Here is a 14,321-nt window from a genome sequence, read left to right as displayed (position 1 = left end):
TTTCGATTTATTAAAAAAGTATTTGGGGGGAGGGAGTTGTGGACCAGTGATCGAAATATGCCTCAAAAAGTTCCAGGCCAGCCGGGCTTGAAAGTTACCGGCCAGCCGGGCTGGCAACTAGATGCCAGCCAGAAAAGTTACCGGCCAGGCCAAAAAGTTACAGGCCAACCCCTTTGTACATGTACATGTATATAGGTGTCATCAAGAACAGCTGCAAATTAATCATGTGTTGCATTTTGTATAAAACATACAAGGGTTGGTCAATAATAACCCGCAACTATTATTTATCTCCGTTCATGCATGACTTAGATGGCTGTTACTAATTAATATCAATAAAAGTTTATACCTTTGTCTTTCAAAACACATCACAATTGGTATTAGAGTACCTTTGATTACGTAATCTCATTTGCAGAAAAGTACATACTACATTTGTATCACACCAATTTTGTTGGTAGAGAACACGGATAAACTTAGTTCCATGTGTTGGTCTAAAAATGGGATGATAAATTAAAATGCGATATCTTTTGACTAAAACCACTTATTATCAAAATTAAAAATTTCTTTTTTTGATATGTACAATCTCAGCATGAATATATATATAAAATGAGTAAACTTGGGTACGGGTACAGTTCATTTTAAATCACCCTGTAGTAGTTGAGGAATGTGTAATAAAAAAAAAACAGCAGTAAGGACCAAAGCAGTTTACAAGCCTTATTTTTGGTATGAGGTAATCCAAGTATATTCAATTCATAATTGTGAAAGAACAAATGTATCTGTCAACAGATGAAGAAAGGGACCGTCTTTGAACTTCACCAAAAAATAGGTCTTAACGACAAACAAAAATGGTGTGAAAAGAGCCCACAAGGTAGAAGCGAGAATCCAAATTATCTCCAAAATGAAACCAAAACAAATAAACTGAGCTCAAAAAGAAACTTATAATTTTTTACAACTTGTGAATCACAAGGTCATATCTTAAAATACTGTCAATCAAAATGAACCAAAATTACACACAGGATAACCTTAATACTCTACTCAAAACACATGTCAGTAACAAAGCAGTTGTCCAACTGACACAACAGCAAAATGCACTGTCATGGGACAGCTTTCTGGACTTCCTTCACTTTCACAACCCAACATTTGGCACCCAGGACAAAATATCTGTGAGAATGTACACAAGATCCTTGCACAGATGATAAAACGGTGCTGCTTTTCATACACTTTTTTCATGAAACAGGGCTGGGCTGTGAATGTGGTCCAGGAAGCTGTCCCATGTCAGTGCATTTTGCTGTTGTGTCAGTTGGATAACTGCTTGGTTACTGGCATGTGTTAAGAGTAGAGTATTGAAGTAAATCTGTGTGTAATTTTGGTTCAATTTGATGGACAGGATTTCAAGATATGACCTTGTGAAAAATTATAAGTTTCTTTTTGAGCTCAGTTTATTTTATTATCGCGGATGGTGTACAGGCCACAATGGGAATGACCCCCCCCCCAGGTTTTTTTCTCAAGATATTTGGAATTATGTATAAATACTTCAATTTGGCGCGAGATTTTTTTGACTATTTTTCACCATAAATCCGGCAGTGTCCACACGCTATTGTGTTTATGCTAATGTCATTACGTAATCAAATATTCAACATCCCTAATTAATACATATTTGTTTTGAAAGACGAAAGTACAGTTTGTATTTAGCGTAAGTAACAGTCATCCAAGTCATGCATGAGCGGAGATATACCATAGTTGGGGAACTGATTGACCAGCCCTTGTACATGAAAATAACCTCACGGTGCAATAATTGTCATTTTCATAGCAGTTTAATGATCAAAATCTGTACATCCAATACAAACAGAATACAAAACTACTTTTCCAACCTTCAATGTTTCAAAAATATTTGTATAGATTCTTGTCACAATTGTGCAACAGAAATTTCATACTGCTGACAAATGATGCATTTACCTTCATTACAATGCATTATATACTGGTACATGGTCTACAAGAGCAACTAAAGAACAGGAACAAAACCACTATAAATGTTTTTATTTATACATTTTTTTGAACTTGTAGCTTACAAATCTGATTATAGATCAAGAAGAGGAGGAGACAATAGGCTACCGCATATTCAATGTAGAGAATATGGAGTTTGCTCTGAATGATGCCCTGCAGTGTAAATACTGCAGGGATTCCAGCTATGGGAAGGCGCACCAATTGAAGGCTGGGCCAGCCACTTCGGTATTGAGTGCAAGGGCTGTGGGGCCTACACCACCTTCCCCACTTCACGTGATGTTAATGGTGCAGAGTCCAGTCAGTCCACAAAATCTGCAGCTAAAGAAATCAATCGGTAATTTATGAAAGAACTGATAAGATATTAACAAACCATTCAGATATTAAATATTTAGCATGACTTTTGCGGCAGGGGGCCTTTAAAGCTTAAAAATGCTTCACCTTTAATTTCCACCCTAGACTGAAAATAATGTCTGGGTAAGTGGTTTTAGGGCATGAATTATCTCATGTCACAAATTTAGTATTAGCAACATACATAATCCATAGATGCCTCTCATAGGACAAAATTTGGGGTATTCAGATCATTAGCCACAGAAATACACCGGAAGATGCATGTTGTCATGTGAATACCAAAAAATGGTCTGCATTTTTGTAATTGAGGAGAAGCCCTTTTATGCTAAATATTCTGTTGTATTTCTTAGTTTTTAGGTGTTTTTTTTGGTCATAAAATTGTTAATAATTTGATTTCAGACATGGGGTAAAGTTTCAAATGTGTTTTTATAGCACTTTCTATTGCAATATAAAAACTCACTTGTGCTAAATATGACAGTTATGACTTTCTTGCATTCACATGACGATTTATGCAATATAATAGACTTAGGCCCTATTTCATAAAAGTTAATAATAGACTTAGGCCCTATTTCATAAAAAGAAGAAAAAGACAGAAAACAAGAACACATTTCACATTAAAAGGGCATTTCGTGATCCACAGCCTCATCCCCCCACTTTTCTCAAAAAAAAGTTGAGATTTTTATATCACTGGAAACCTCTGGCTACATAATGTTTATGTACAAAATATTTCTTGCAGATTAATTAGTTCAGCAAAGATATCGTGAAATTTGAATTTCGTTCTGGTGCACCAAACGACAACGCATTGTTTATGGAGCAATGTAATATACACATAATCATGCATAACTCGCGAACGCAAAATCGGAATCAACTGAAATTTTGGGAATAGGTTTTTTACGTGGATATCTAATGAAAAATGACATAAATAGAGGATGCTAGGATCACGAAATACTCCTTTAAAACTTTATAGCAGGTAGATAGAACACACATGTTATTATGAATGTCATAGAAGAGGAAGGCCCAACCTATTGTTGAGAAACTTACAAACAATTGAAACCAATACTTCCACACAAAGGAAATGCTGAGAATAAATTTATGAACAAAGTATTGGTACTAGTTATGTTAAAATTAAAGTTAAGATACACTCCAATCTAAAACAAACATTTTGCCATCTTACGTTCCCCTATTTAAGATGATCATAACTCGGTCACATTCCCTGAAAAGATATTAAGATCTTCATGAACGTCTGTAACAAAACCATGGTGTTTTGCCATACCTCTTGCCACTCCATACCTTACTGATCAGTGCTGCTGTAGTCACACAAGACTTAAGACCGTTCTCAACTCTCAATGTGATCTATGAAATAGGGCCTTGGTAGAGCATCACAGGTTTTGTTGCATTGTTAAAATGACACTGCCAAACCTGAAAGCAGAATTTTTTTCTCCATCCCGATAAAGAATTGAAATGCTCATGTGTTTTTGCAAAAACATCCACGTAACTCGGGTCAAAAATGATACGGATATGAGAAACAGCATGCAGTCTTATACATATGTTCTATAGCTGAACAGTTCGGTAGTTACAGGCAAATATACAAAAATTCCAATATCCATAAAATTGCGTTTTTCTCAACTATGTTGTGTTTGATTATATAATGACCTAATTTGCAGACTTTTTTTCTTCAATTGTTTATGTCACCTTCCCCTAAATTTCAAAGTGCACTTGTCCTGGGCATGCGTGCAATAGGTAAGGGCAGGGAAGAGGCTGCAACCTTAAGTGGCTACCTCAATCTACCACCACCTGTCCGAGCCAGCAGATGGAAAAAGCATAATGACATTATTTGCAAACAAGTAAGTACTCTTCCTCAGAAGTAGAGGTCCAAGAGTCATTGGTTTCCAATGGTTTATTGAAGCCAACAAGATCAGTGCTGTGCTTTAAACGCAACTACAGCTGTACTTGCTTTAGGGATAGAGGGGTTAAAAAGTCCACTTGGATTTTGTAAATATGGATGTCTTGGTCTGAAACTATAAATGCACTATAATTGTGTTTAAATGACTTCATAAAACTTTTGGTTTCTTCACTTACATATATACATTTGCTCAATGTTTCCATGGAAAAGGGCTGAGTCATACTGAGATACTGGTAATCTTTGGTTGATGCGCATACCTTGCATTGAGTAAACTGCTGGGTTTTTCATTAAGTATTGATTAGTGCACAGCATAATAATACCATAGTGACAGCTACGCAGCAGGATGTGATAACCTGGAACATCATTACACAGTCACTAAAATGGAGAAAGGCATGACTTGGGCACAGTTACAACGATCTATTAACAATATGCATTACTACTGATGGTTTTCAATAGGGATTAGGGATGCACACAATATTCACACAGACTCTTTATGACAAAAAGGCCGTGACCCCTAGCCCAATAAGTTTAACGTTTTAGTAAATGGCACACCCATATTTTGCCACAATATAAACATATTTTGGTTTAACATTACGTACCTGGAAGTTTGTAGTCAGTTTTGACAAACTGACCGATAATTAGAGAATTTTAGCCAAAAATAGACCCTTCTTTAGGTTTCTTGGAAAATGAATAATATTAAAATGTGTCAAGTGGTTCTTAGGTTGCCTTTAGCAAATGAATATATTGGTGGAAGAAAGACCCAAATCCATTGACTTACTTTTCAGGGTTTCGAGAACCAACATTACATTTATGACCAAGTTGCATTGGAAATCCTGAAGGAAGATTTGGTACCTGAACACACATTTAATACCACTTTATAAAATTAGCAATCCTGTTCCATGGTAACACTACAGGTCATTTTGTTTGCTGGAGTTGGTACTTTCTTCCATAAACATGTTAAAAATTTGGTACAATCTCCTAACCCATTTGTTCATTCACAGTCTGTACATTTTACTATGAATTTGCCAAATTTTTACTCTCCACACATTGAACAATAATGAGCAGTAACAGGTTCACTGTGTGTTTTAATGGACATGATGCTTATATTTGTTAACAAAGGCTTAAGTTCATCCAACTCCACAACAATATGCAACAGCCTTGTGGTCACATTTTCAAATGTCTGCCAAATTGGCACATGGCTGAAATTTAACATGTTATTCTGTTATTTTTGTACTATTATCCAGTGTTGTCACTAGACTGAATTTAGTGCGGCTAAATTTCCATGATATTTGTCCAAAATACTCTCATGGATCATTATTCAGCTGTTTTTAAGGGTAAAAAGTACAATTTCTCTATTTTAGTGCCGGTTGGCAAGTCCACATATTCCTTTGAGTGCGGTTGGTAAGCCTGAGTGCTGGTTACTACCGACCGGCACCGACCAGTGTAGTGACAACCCTGCTATTATCTACTTGTTGACAGCTGGAAGTTTTGTCACAGGATGACAAGAAGCGGGCCGCTATGAAGGTGAAAGCAATTCCAAAGGATAAACCATCTTCTCAAGGTTCCCCATCAGCAATTGATGTGTCTTCTCAGGAGCCCTCTGTTGCCGCTCAACATCATACTTCAGATGTCGACACAGTGGTGACCATGGTGACAACACCAGGTCGTGAGCAGCCCCCAGTCAATGCTGAGCGTTCCCTAAAGGTGGTAAACCTTCTTCCTTAGCCGACAGAGTCAAGGCAAAGAAGAGAAAAATCAAGCTCCCTTATCTTCTCAGGTTTCCCCTGCCAGTGAGCCATCAAACACTCCAGTTAGCATACAGGCAAGTTTTGATGGTACCTGGAAAAACAGAGGGCTCACTTCAAGCCACTGTATCACGACAGCGATATCGCCTGATACTGAGAGGTCCTCGATTTAGAATACATTACAAATCTATGTGTGTAAGTGATATCCAATGACAATTGTGTCCTGCATATGATTTGGTTTATTGTTTTTTAAGCACTCAGGGTTCTGTCTTCAACGTGACATATATTTGTCAAATGGCTTCAAATTTGGAATCCACATGTTTGGTTGCTTGAAGTCCTACTGTTTGTGCAAATCCACTTGTATATCTACCCGCTTCACCACCTATTCCCAGTTGAGGTCTCTTGACTTCCTGAAAAGGAAAAAAAATATTGCTGGTCATTAGTATCAGACTTGCATGTCAAACAATGTACATGCAGTAAAAGTGTTTGGAGTAGTTATTCAAGATGCAAGGTCAGGTATAACAGTCTTCCAGCAGGATCAAAGAAATGAGTCAAGAGTGTGAGTTCATATAATTTAAGATCTGAATTTAGGTCCCAGTCCAGCATATATGGCATACAATTTTGAAAGGTTCCTTTAGTCCTACTGACAAGTTACTTATATCCAAATCCTTTGCAGAGTTAAGATGCTGATGCTGATGACATTTGGAGAGACGATTCACCCCCACCCCACTTTTCTTCTTTGTTCTATTTTGTTAGATTGCTCACACAACCCTTAGCTTGGGGACCTGTAGACATTGTATGCCAACGTTAAGTGCTACCTACATGTACTCTTTATTGTAGCATACACTCAGACCCAGACTCAAACTGCTAACCCAAGTTTGAGACAATGCTCCAGCAGAAGCCACTTCCTTCTCATAATTCAAGCAACCAAATTTTGTGGGCACGGTCTAAAAAGTGTGTTTAACATTTTTGGCCACTGTATACAGGACATCCTGACCCATGCTACAATTAGCAAATATACTGCGCGTAAAAAAGAATCCTTACACTTGTCAAAAAAATTTAAAACTAAACCATATTTGGATACATTTGTTTTTTCAGTTTCCTTAGTCAAGCTTCATTTTTAAAAAAAGCAGTTTTTGTTTCAGTTTTTTCTGCTCTGTACTTTTCACATCTTTTATTTCATTTTTCAGTTTTTTTGTTTCAATTTTCTTTTGTTCCTTTTGTTTTAAATTTAAAAAAGGCGTGTATAAACGAGCCACCCACCACACTCAAACCAGAAGTGTACATGTAGTCCATGGATTTTTTGAATAAGCCCGTTTGTCAGTTTGAAAACTGGACCCTTGTGTAATCAAATGCTTGTAACTTGACTTACTGAGGTCACATTGCATACAATGCCAGGGTGTTATAATGTGCAGGATTAGATAGTGCATCTATTTAAAAAAATTTTAATTAAGCAAATATGGTTTAGTTTTAAAATTGTGATTTATTTCCATGTGTAAGGATACTTTTTGGACGCAGTATACATGAGAATTGGTTGCTTACTTGAAATCAGACAAGCCTGAGACTTTGTTCCTCAGATCTGATAAGTTGCTTTCTGAATTGCCAGTCTTTCGGATGTGATTCCACATCGGGTGATGAGTTCTATCAGCATTCCTGTTTGAGTGCTTTAAGTTAAAAAGTATCAGCCTGCAGACTGGTTGCACTCCTGTCCTGCAAATCACCATCCCCTGTTCCTGATGCATACATCATGCGGTTCTGTGGTCTGGTGCAGCATGCATGAAAGTGTATATAGCTTTGGGTGATATTGTAACTGCAACCTACATACAATGAGATGACAAAAATTATGGTTACATATCATGCATAGCACAAATGCACACAATCATTCAGGGAATAGGATATTTGCATATTTAGAATGACTGTGAGTGCCTAGTTGGCTTACACCTCAATTCACTCCACGAATCACCCTTATCAGTGCTAGAGTACAGACCTCATCCATTCTAACCCTCAACAAGTCCAAAATCTACTTGGTGTCTTTGAACAAAATGTGTGGCTATTGAAGAAAAAGTGGATTTGATCTACCATCATGGCGATTTCTGCCATGAAGATATCGAAGGCGATGACACTGTGCGCTAGATCATAGATGAGTAAATGGGGCGTTCACTACAACAGGAGGAATTACTGCACAGGTAGAATCATTGAAAAGGTTAATTTCCTAAATCTAAATATGATCCTCCTTAGGCCTACATTTCCTTTTTCATGGGCCAATTTTTCTTTTTTTCTTTTTAATTTTTGCTGCTTAGCTTGTGATTTCCCGCTTGTAGGTTGGATTATTCATTTATTTTCTGTTCTCAGTTAGCCTTTTTAATTTATTTCATGATTAGTTTCTTATTTTAGTTATTTTTTTTTCTTCTTACATTTCCTGATTAGTTTCTTTCTTTCCTTATTTAGCCTATTTTATTCCTGTTTTCATTTTCTTTTTATAACCCACATACCAGTACATTTTTTGGCCTTCATTGACTTGTATCTTTTTCCCGTATTTATTACGTCCTCCTCTCATAGCCTGTCTACGGTCATTCACCCGCAATATCATTACGTGGCCCTGCGTAAAAAAATACTTAGAACTCTGAAAATAGGCTTACTATTTATTTGCTGCATTTAATTATATCTAAAATATTTAGCCTTCATTTAAAACATATAAAATAGATATCACCTTGGAGTTGGTTTTCAAGCTTTCCTAAACATGAAGTACAACTTCTAAATTTGACATCAACTTTTGTGTACGGTATATTGATAACATACATGTACCACCAGTGTGTCAAGTTAAAATTTTACCAATGACAAATTTAAAACCCACTAGGGGTATCTGAAGTTTGGGTTTGCTAATTGTATTACATAATGATCACGGCATGTTGCTACATGTAGCTGGGGCAGCTTACCTGTCAAACAAATTTGATGCATTGCTACCATTGGCTGATCTGCATTGCTGGTGTTAGATTACAAATACTGGAAAGTCTGTATTGATTTGGCAAGATTTGTAGGGCCTTTTTTCTGGGGAATAGCAGTCAATGAGTTATTTAGCATTTCTCTGGATAAAGCCAGGTTTTATGATAGCATGGTTTTGGATCACCACAGTGAAAATGCGCTATACTAGTAGGGCTACTGCTACATTTTGTTGCCATTCCAAAATTAAAACCAGTTTGGTTTGTTTACCATTTTGCATGTAAACAATTTTTTTTGTTTAAAAAAATTAAAGTGAAAATCAAAACATCAGATCTGCTGCAGAAAAGGTCTGCCAATTGTACAAGTGGATTTTTGTGTAAATCAAAGTTCATGCAATTATAGGAATATATACTTCGGCGTTAGGGCTAAAACTGGCCAGCAAGAGGCCACATAATTCAGTATCGAAGTTACGTAATGTTACTATGTCAACGGGATCACGCGCTTGAGTTATGAACCACGATCGAAACAATCACCACACAAAGTATATGGCACTTGAAGGCATATCAAAATAGCGTGATCCGGTAACCAAGAGAATTACGTAACCACTTCGATGCTGAATAACTGGCCTGGCCAAATGGCCAGTTGCATTTATTAATAGCATCATTGCATCAAACAGGGTTTTTACATCTTCTTCCATATTAGTGCCTCCCTCATGAGTATTATCGAACTGCGGACAGTCAAGTTGTACTTATTTTTTGCTCTGGAGTAGATGAGTGTATTTTTGAAGTACAGTCAACAGTACGGGATGATCCCCTGCTCTTTTCGAATTGCCTGTGACGTTCTTTAACATGCACACTACATTACTGTGAGAAAATACATGTACACGCAGGACCGACGGGCTTAAAGTGCCCTCCCAAGCACTAAGCAAGTAGAGTAAAGTGCCTTGCTCAAGGACACAAAGAGACAGTCGAGCTGAAGTGGACCCACTCAGATTCGAACCGGGACCCTTGGATTCACAGTCCATTAACCGCTCGCCACGCTCCCTCGCATTGCAGGACACATTTTACCATATAAGTCACATAATGAAAGATGTCTTCCAATTACGAGTGTAATAGGAGGATGTTCTGCAAAAAGTCTATTCTTCCATACTCAGTGCCAATGGTGTATGTGCACGTTCATAATATTCGAAAAGAGAAAGGGACCATCCCCCGTTCCCAGTCCCCCAACTCAACACAAAAGTTGCCAACCATGAGATTGCTCGAGAAGTCTAGCCAAGAATTTGCTCACCGATCTAGGCTCAGGGTTCGAATTCGGCTGTATTGCATAGCAGTTTGCTCCACATTTTGAAGTAACTGCTACCCAATTTTGCATTTGTATAGCACTTTTTATAGTGCTTTAGTATATGGAAGTAACCTGATTATGATGAATTAGTCAAAACTGCTACACAAAATTTGTAAACTAATTGAACCCTGTCTAGGCTAGAGACCAGCATTCAATCTTAAACATCTACACATGATCTAGTCGGATTCACTGAAGCATGACACTGTGTATTGGAAGTTCAGAATTAAACACAGCCGATCACGACAGGCGATTGCATCAAAAATGTTGCTAAAAATAAAATTACCGGTAGGCCCTACACAAAATTTTAAGACTGTCCAAAAGAGGTAAATCTTGCTCAAAAGATACAGGTCACTCATCAAAATACCTTTCCTTTCCTTGCAAACAACTGCGTATGCACCGCTGTCCGAAAGCAACACACTCTAGCATCGAATGTGTAACTATCGAGTATCGTGTGCAACTTCGAAGCTAGAGTTCTCGGTTTCTTTACTTTAGGGTTTTTTAATCTTACATGTTACAGCTGCCTTGTGGAAGTAGTGTTAAAAACAGGGTTGTCACTACATTTGTATGCGGACGGCACTCACAAAAAATAAAAAATACATTTTATTTACATTTCGGAAGTGGATGATGATAATTCATCATAAAAGAGCAAGAAAAAAAAATTGTTTTTAGGGGGGTGGTACCCTCAAAGCCTATTCCCCAATCCCTAGCGTTTACTAAAAAGTGAAATATTTCGACCAATACTTTTTTGGCTCTGGTGACAACCCTGGTTATAGCCAGGGCTCGAAAAAATGTTAATTTCCCGGGAAGCAAGCTAATTTTCCCACAATTTATAGCATGTTTTTATATACAATAAAGACACAATTTCCCTCCAAATACCAGAATTTCCCTCCAAACACCAACATTTCCTGGGAATGAGCTTCCCAAATTCCCCACTTTTTTCGAGCCATGGTTATAACCCAACCCTAACCCGCCCAGAAGGCAGCTATTACATGTAAAAATCAAAAACCCTAAAGTAAGAGTTACCTAATCTTTCAAGGCCCCCTTTTACAACCAACATGACCAATGCAATGTTGAATCATATGTCATTGAAATGTGCAATGATTTTTCATCAGAGTGATCAAATTCCCTATACAAATTCCCCCCACCCCCTTTTTTTTTCTCATGCAAAATCAATGGTTCCAGGATCGGGTATAGGCAACTGTGTACGTAAAGCCCGTGCGTTAATACTTAGTCAGTTGAGGTAAGCACGTATATGGAAGGAAGGAAGGAAGGAATGGGATAATAAGGAATGGGAAAATGCCGTACCGTACTAGGTTGTTGAATTCGGAAACCTTAAGGCTTGACCATAGCACCGTCGCGAATTTCTTACATTAAAAGAAATGCACTTTTTACCTTGGTGGCTGATACTTACCCAATATCCACCATAGTGGTGATAAGCCTATCCAAATCAGCACTCATCTTTGAGTCCGAGTATAGTTTGTTTGTTGAGAAAACGAAGCTTTGCTGGCACGTATCTTCCGGGGTATCTTCCAGGGCAGGGTCTATGCACGAATAATATTGACGCAATGGGTTTAGGTGACCTAGGTCAGCAGGGTCAAAATTTATCATTCATCTATGCTAATATATGCTGTCAATCAAAATGACGTCACCGTACATCAACGATTTTGGCTCGTGATAGCCGATGATGTAAACAAAGTCACCGTTTTGTTTACCTTAGTTACGAGTGGAAAGAAGGTGTAGATACACGTTTTTCCGCAAAATATTACTTTGTCATGAAAGCACGGCATGTATTCACGCGTGTAATGTCCATTAATACTAAAAAACGGGAGTTTATTCTCATGAAGGTATCACACTAAATAGGGGTGTTGTACGCCCTTAAAGGAGTATTTGGTGATCCTAGCATCCTCTTTTTATGACATTTGTCAGTAGATATCCACCAAAAATGCTTATTCCCAAAATTTCAATTGATTCCGATTTTGCATTTGCGAGTTATGCACGATTATGTGTATTACACTGCTCCATACGTGTTGTAATTTCGTGCTGGTGTACCAGAACGTAATTCAAATTTCACAATATTTTCCTAAACAAATGAATCTGCAAGAATTTTTGTACATAAACATTACCGTATGTAGCCAAATGTTACTTTTTTGAGAAAAGTGAGGGGATGATGCTGTGGATCACGAAATGCCCTTTTAACCATTAAAGCGAGTAAAATCGATATATCATATCTTTGTATCTTCGTTGAGAATATTTACCATGACAGAGAATTGTTATTTTCAAACTTAATTGTTGATAATTTATTATTATTATCTACCCAGTTAGCATCCTGGACAACCGATTCTTTTTGTTTGGCAAGGCTCACTCAGTCATTTAATGAGGCAATACAAACGATCGAATTTGGTGTTGAAATGAGCTAAATTTTTAGTTACACCTTTTCGATGTAAAATTAATTTTTCGGCCAAATGAAAAGCAATCATTTTCATTTTTTCAGTAAATGTCAGGAAAAATTGTAGTGCTTGATACTGTATTTTTTTTCAAATTCTAGTGTTAAACTTAGGCGTGAAATTTAGTCATTTAGTGTAAGATTTTCGATTTTGATAGGCTTAAACTCTGCCCGCGATCAACCTTTTAGCTTTTCAAAGTAAGATAGTTCGCTAATGAAGGATTTTTCCCAACTTTCTAACGCACATCACCGTGAGCGATATATCATAGTTTTGTCAGAATTTGCGTTTTCATTTCACCATTTTTACTGCCGGCTGACCATTTTTTTTTTTTTCAACGAGTGAAATCTAAGGCTAATACTAGCATTGTGGATCGATATCCTTGGGTTTAATAGGAATACCGGCATGGCTACAGTGTTGCTAGAACTTCAATATAGCAAAGAAATTCCCAGGCCTATAGCGCTCCTACTGATCATGTTTAACCAGAACACTCAATTGGGTATTTGGGCTACCAAATCGCTGGTCGGGCAATTTGCTTTCAATGGAAAATTGACCTGGATAAACAACAAAGGAAATATCGACTATTTCTGCTGGTTGCTCTCGAGATAAACATTAGAGTTATACATTTTCGGACCATGAAGGGAAAAAGGGTAAAATAACAACGGAAATTCTAACAAAACTATAATATATAGACCCACACGATGTGCTTTACAGAGGTGGGAAATATCTTTCTTTAGCAAACTATATTAGTTTGAGACGCTAAAAATGAATTCCGTAAAAAGCTCGCGGGCGAACTGAAGGCCTATAAAAATCAAAAATATCACACTAAAAGACACAATTTGATGCTTAATTTTAACACCAGGATTTGTAAAAAAAATGTATATCCAAGCACCAAGTTTTTAACTGACATTACTGAAGAAAAAATATTGCTTTATATTTGACCGAGAAAATTAATTTCATAGCAAAAAGGTGTAGGCCTATCTCTGAATTGTGCTGATTTTAACATGTATCGATCGACTTTCAGCGCGACTAAGGACCCGGTGCTTAATCTCGCCGATTACCTCTGCGTCGTCTCGCAGCATTTCGATGGCTCTACTGCGTCTTGCAGTTTCAAGCCGCAGCACGCCGATGAATTAATATAGTGTAGCCATATACCTGGTTGCGAATTCGCGAGCAGTTATGGGCATCGAGTCCGCAACATCTTGCCATCTTCTTGCTCTGCGGTTTGCCATTCATTACTCAAAACCTTTATATTAATGTTTATTGTAGTACCTACTTGAGTTTACTCACCGTGAGCAATTTGCGGATCAGTCGATATAATCCGGCAAAGAATCAACGCACTCAAGGACACTAATTTGTAATTGTTGTCAAGTGTTATAAGCCGGTTGCGAGAAATGTAGGAGTTGGGCCGATCAAGCCGATGAACGGGTGACTGAACATGGCTTTTCATCGAGCAGACACACATTTTGTTAGTGCATATCGCAACAGTATTTTATTTCTCAGCATAGGCGCATCGGCTTGGGTCTGCGTCTTGGGTTGCGGGCACGCCGCAGACTTTATCGGCGAGATTAAGCACCCAGACCTAAGCATTTCTAAAGAATC

General features: G+C 37.6%; 1 long non-coding RNA gene across 1 annotated transcript; it reads right to left on the bottom strand.

Annotated features, from left to right (window-relative positions):
* Positions 1-6,234: 6,234 nt before the first annotated feature.
* Positions 6,235-11,842, bottom strand: LOC140137733 (uncharacterized). The gene is made up of 3 exons (XR_011856891.1): positions 11,690-11,842; positions 7,540-7,814; positions 6,235-6,407 (listed from the first exon to the last, which is right to left on the bottom strand). It is a non-coding gene; the product is annotated as an uncharacterized lncRNA (long non-coding RNA).
* Between the last annotated feature and the right edge of the window lie 2,479 nt (positions 11,843-14,321).

This window comes from Amphiura filiformis, chromosome 2, assembly GCF_039555335.1.
Source record: "Amphiura filiformis chromosome 2, Afil_fr2py, whole genome shotgun sequence".
Lineage (NCBI taxonomy): Eukaryota > Metazoa > Echinodermata > Ophiuroidea > Amphilepidida > Amphiuridae > Amphiura > Amphiura filiformis.
This window is presented reverse-complemented; position numbering and strand designations above follow the sequence as displayed.